Source organism: Etheostoma spectabile, chromosome 3, assembly GCF_008692095.1.
Source record: "Etheostoma spectabile isolate EspeVRDwgs_2016 chromosome 3, UIUC_Espe_1.0, whole genome shotgun sequence".
In the NCBI taxonomy this organism is placed as follows: Eukaryota; Metazoa; Chordata; class Actinopteri; order Perciformes; family Percidae; genus Etheostoma; species Etheostoma spectabile.
In genome coordinates, this window is record NC_045735.1 from 10322867 (window position 1) to 10329272 (window position 6406).

The following is a 6406-nucleotide window of genomic DNA, read 5'->3' on the forward strand; positions in this document are numbered from 1 at the left end:
GACACTAACCAGATTTTTTTTAAAACTTTTTTTATATATAATGTATTGCTTCTAACCCATTCAGTACATCATAATTCACTTTGAAAACAATTACAGCCAATGTCACCACTCGATTCAGTCCGCAACAGAATGAAGTGACGTCAAATGTGCGACAGTACAGATGGCATCTTTCACTACGCGTCAAAACGTCTTCCACACTCTGTAATGGAGAATCTGTTGTAAAATTATCTTATTGGAGATATTCTTATAATAGGACTGAGTGTAATTGATCATGTCCCTGAGGCTCTCTTGTCAAAGCTCCATATGTGTCTTAAGACGAGACGGGGTCAAGTCCAGGGACAACTGCAAGGCGCTTGTTAAGTGTCAGAGGCTCGTGCCGCTGGGACCACTGAGCCATTCCTGGCATCCAGCTCGATCAGGCCCCCTGCAGCACGCCTGGGGGGTCCTGTCCCATGCTGTCCCTCTCATCCGTTGCCACCATCATATTATGTCTGGGCCTCTCTGCACTCAGAGCTCAAGAGTCTCTTGATTGTATAGAAACCAAAAATAAACAAATCAACAAAACAAAAGGGGAAAGGTAGACAAAGAGAGGCGGCTACATGGGACGGACAGGGCTTTTCCATCTGTTTGTAGCTGTCAGCCTTTGAGGTTTGGAATGATTTCATTCACCATCGCTTAGCCGCACACCCTGTCAATAGTTACAACACCATAAACCAAACTCTGACTGAGCATATAGTGTTTTTACAAAATAACTGCGATAGCAGAGGGTGCATTCGGTCTGCTTGATAATTGAAATGCTGTGCAATAGTGATGTGTAGTGTCTGTTTTTAGCATGCCAACTATTAAAATGCAAAAACAAATACTAAATTTCTGACATGTAACCCAATAGGGGGTTTCTGTACACTGTTTTAATGAGATGTCATGTATTATGATGTTCCATTGTTTTAGGGTTTGTTACTGTGGGTTTTTGCAGACATTACTCAACAGGACATAAATCATCAGTCATGGAAATCTACAACAGGTTTATTCACACACATGAAAATAAATACTGAACCTCCTAGCAGATATGATCTAGTGATCCATCTGATTATTGATATGACAGGATTAATTGTAAATGTGTCATCTCTACTTGCACTTTTTTATATATAAATATACAGATTTCCATTGAAATTTTTCAAGAGTCAAAGGTAGTTAAGTTATAAGAGCCATCCTTTATCGTGGTTTAAGCATAAGTATTCACAGCATACAATCTGCCTCTTTAATCTCCTAATGATGGATGATTTGACATTTAATATTCCATTAAAAAAGCTTTGTCGAACACAAGTCAGCTCTTCTGGCCCAAGGAGGATAAAGTATGCCTGCCAATTGTGCATGATAAAGTTTGTGAATGAAGTGATGGTAAAATATATTTTTATAGTATAATAAAACTTCACTCTGTACACAACTGTGTAATTAACTATGTGTATTCTACAGCCTGTTTATTTCATGCAAAGCTGTCATGGAAGATTTACTGCCTGAATAACGGACCAATAAACTTAATGTTAGCTTCAGAGAATGTCAGTTTTCAAAACACCCAACATCTGTAGGGCGATATAAAGCCCCTATAAAACCAATGAGTTATTGTTAAGATTGATTACTATGTAGAGATAGATCGTTTCAGGTCAAACTCCTTCTTCAGCTAGATGCTGTACGGAGTGTGGAATCTTTAATGAAGGGTTACCATGCTCCATGGTTGTTACAGACTCCGCACACCTGGTAAAGACCCCGCCTACTTATTTTGCAGGCCTGCCATCATTGGACACCTGCTGTTGTTCTTGTTTTGGTGTGACTCAAGAGCATTACATCAGTACAGGGCATGAGGAATTAATGAGAAAAGGAAAGGAGGGCATCCTGGCTGTTGGCACATTGACATCTGGCCTTAGATTTTTAGAAGCATGAAAGCATTGTGCACTGTGCTTTTGATGATTGTTATCAGTGCAGATAACTCGTGTAACAGCGGATACTCACAAGTGTTTTTTTTTGTTTTTTTTACAATGTTGTTCACACTGTACACAATAGATCCAGCTGTTGAACATGGAGATGTTGAGCGATGAGGATATTGGCCATATAACGTTGCCCTTTAGGTATCTTGGTGACCAACCTGACTACTAATCAACAAGCTTTTCAGATGAGATAAATGGCAATAAAGATGCTAAGGGCAGGCATCAACCGATACATTTTGTCTCATTGAATTAGGGAGCATGTCTGTTGTTTCGAGCAGTGATGTAGGCTGCAAATGCATCTATAAATTCCTCCTATATTACACCAGGACTTTATCATCCCCCTCCATCTCAAACCTTTCACCAGGGCAGGAGGGAAAACCAAGAGCACACAAGTTCAATTGTTAAGTGACCTCCACAGGTGTGCATTGAAAGATCTCAATGTAAGCATGATTTTAAATGTATAGTTATAATCCAAGGTAATGTTGCCATAATTGTTTCATTTAAGTTTGTTGTGTCTCGGTACACGGTCCGTGCACAGTTCCTTTTTGTTGAGCCCGTAGGTTACGCTCAAATTTTGATCCACATTGAAAGCATAAGGTCCAGTTATTGTTAACGTGTTTATAACTACACTGCAAAAATTGCTGTGATGAAGTGATGTGAAGTCATGTAGTAATACTGAGTCCATAAATAATTCTTACGTTATTGCCTTGATTTTGTTTTTATTAATTCAAATATATCAATATTCAATTCTGGAAAAATAAACAAGTGGAATCTCTTTTTTTATGAATATCAGGATTGAATATTCTATATGAGGTTGCATAACCTCAAATGACAGTGTTTTGCGTGCATAGTGACATAAATCACATGCCGTGGAATAAGCTGTGCCTAATTTCCTTTCAAACCATATTTCACTGTTTTATTAGCAGTAAGCTTTTTAAGACTCCAGCATTGTCACCAGCCCTCGAAGCATCACTTGCAGCGATGCAGGTGTCTAACTGTATGAAGATTCCCAAGAAAAAATGTTCCTTGGTAAACCACCAATACCTCAGCTCGACTCTCGCAACAAGATAACACAATGCCTCTGCCACATCTCTTTCAGTCCACTCAACTGATGGGTAACTGGAGTCGCCTTGAGAGGAGCCCCGTGCAGCGTTATCAGGGGTGGGAAGGGGGTGTGAACAGCGGCAGAGATGCCTCCGAGGTCAAGCCTTTAATAATGATTACAAACTGGAGCTGGCTGCTGGAGCGAAAGGCTGCAGCTGTGGGCTGGCCGGCCTTTGAAGTGCCCCCCGCCTGTTGTAGGGTCCCAGGCCCCCTCCCATGAGGAGACGCTGGAACTATGTGGCTGCCTGTGGGAAAGAATGTCATGCGACGCCAGGGTGACGGAACACAGGATGGCTAAAGGGCGGACGGCTCGGCTGGTGCTGCTGGTGGGCTTGTTGGTCGAACATCGGGGACCGTTGGGGATGGCACAGGGGATGACTGAGAGAGAACAAGGCTGTGTGCATGTGCTGCTGTGGCCAAAGTCTGTTCTTTGGTCACACACACACACACACACACACACACACACACACACACACACACACAGACAGGGTGGGGGGGGTTCTATAAAGTTAGTGCCAAAAAAGCACACAGACGTTGACTGTGACAGACACTGTGGCTGCACTATAGATACAAACTTTTTAAGTGTTAAATATTGACAATATATCAATTCAGGCAGGCACAGTCTCTGTTATTTCTCATGCAATTTAAACTCTTAACTTGTCTAAAATTTACCATGTTAAACAGTTTAAATTAATTTAAAAATGGAGCAACAGTCTATTATATTAAGCAAAGCTAAACTAAAGGGGAACTTTTAGTGTTCTACAAACATCCTTTCAAAAACTCATTGCTGAGAAGAACTGCAAACTTCACACTGGCTTATTTGTAAAAGTCCTTAGTTTAGAAATGTATAATAAATGCCTGCATACTGCATCCAAACACAACGCATCACAAAACAAGCTACTCTGATTTATAGCATTCGACAGGGGAAAAAAAGCGGAAACCTTTTAACCTCTGTTGCAAGATGCTTCTAACATGAAGTTCATAGAAAAGATTTATGGCTGATCTACTTAATTATTACCTGCTCAATGATGCTACGGGTGAATTATTATGCACACATAGTTCCTAGCTATCAAGGCAACATATCAAATTATTACTTAGCTTGCAAAATGAGCAACTGACAAGAAGACTACCATGATTTGCTGTAGTGATGATGGTGGGGAAGTATGCAATTATATATTTGTTCTTATTCATCGGTAAACGTGTCTTTAAGTGCAGGATGGCAGTATGGTGCCAGCTTCAGGCCGCTCAAATTGTAACACCTTAAACTCTTAGATATTTTTGGCATAACAGGGACCAACTTAAGTAAGTAGACATGAGCTTACACTGGGCTTTAAAGTTAATTAACAGTGAAAGGCAGTGGATTATTCTACTTCTTAGCTTTCTCTGAAGCTTTTATGAAAGCATATTGTACTTACAAGAAAGATCACTGAATGTGATGTCTACATCAAAGAACAAATTTTAATGTTTTCATAAAATTTCACTTTAAAGGAACTGACATATTAACGTGTAATAAATAGAAAATTATAAATGTGTGCGATTCTCAACAGACATTTAAAATACAGCATTACCATGTTTTACTAACATTACAAAACATTATTAATTTTAAATTAGTTCTTGTAAATTGTTGGTTCTATATAAAAAGACCATCAATCAATTTGGCAGTGATGGCAGATTCAAGTGTTTGACTCAAAGGTTAATTTTATTACATTTTAAATAAACTTTTTTTTTTTTTTACCACACCTATGTATGGCAATAACAAATCAGGGTGAGATTTGGGATTTCAGTGCTCCCCTGAAAGGTAATTTGTGTATATTTCTTTACATATCAAACTAAGTTGTACCTTTTTTATAAACCTATGTATTTCTAATCATAGCTTTTAACAGTCATACATTTATGTAAAGCTTTAATGATTAAGAGATATGATGACATGCCATGACATCATGAAATATACACAGATATAATAATAATTGTTCTCTTTATGAATGTGAAAAGGAGAAACTGAAGAGGAGCAGCACTGAGCGTAGCACAGCCATGACATCATCCATTCCATAACAATGATGCATTGTGTTGTATAGGCTGCTGCTCTCTGGCAATGGCTGTCCATAAGTTTTATTTGGCATTTTATAGCTGTTAGATCACAGCAGCTCAATGCCATGCTCAAAGGTGGCCACTTGCTGATAGTCCACTAAGAGGGCTGCAAGAGAGAGTCAGGAGATGGAGGCTCTGTCTGGGGGGCGGGGATGATGATGATCCACTTCTGGCAAACATTGTTGATGGAAAGTGAGAGTGTGAGAAGAAAAAGGACCACCACGGCTAAAGAAAGTCCTGGGTTTCAGCTCAGGCCCTCTGATGCAGAGTTGGCCTTTCATCTCCCTCACAAGGATTTCCATCCTATTTCCCCTCAACAGACGCATAATTGCTAAATGACAGTGAAGCAAAATGGCTTAATACACTCCAAACCATCTTCTTTGTTGAGGAAAAAAGGGGCTTTACTATGAAAGCAGAAGTCTGTTGCTGCCTCCTGGGTTCTGCTCAATTGAAATAAAACCTTCAGAAGGGGTGTCGATGATGTTGTGAGGTCAGTAAGGATTTGAAAAATAATGCCTGTAATTTGTGATGTCACAGTGTTGTCCGTGAATATCCACTTGTGACAGCCGGCAAGAAAATCTCTGGTACTAATTCAAATATTTAGTATTAGGTGCCCAATAAGATGAAATTAAATAACTGTGTACTAATAAACATATTTGAACTCAAACTGAAAATTGCATCTTAAATAAGTCCTTCAATTTTTAGCTATTGAGATCATAATTACTTTTACTTGTAGTATAGCTCTGCCCATCTGAAATATAAGTGCAAGCAGGGGACGTTTTGAATGTCTCTGTTGTTGTTGGAAAGAACAAAAGTCTATAAAAATGACCAATAGTGCCTATTGGAGGGAAGTTGTTAAGCCTCACAATCACCAAGAAAAATGGACAGAAATATGTTCTCTGAACACTGAGGCCAAGCAAACTGTTCAAAAGTCAGAAAAGAAATTTGACAATCTGTCATTTGACTCGTTAGTCCCTTTTAAAATGTTCTTTCTTTCTTACTTTTTTCTTTCTTTCCACAGTTCCACATTCAAACTGTCAAAGGTCTGTTCAATATAATATTCTGAAATAATCCAAGACTCAATACTATATATTTTAAATATCCAACTGTGATCTATCGAAGGCATTACTCCAACATAATTGGAAAGTAAACATACTTCAATGCAGATTAAAGGGCTAACCTAATGCTATTACAGCAATAACATGTCCCCCTGTTCAGATATTTTAAAGAAC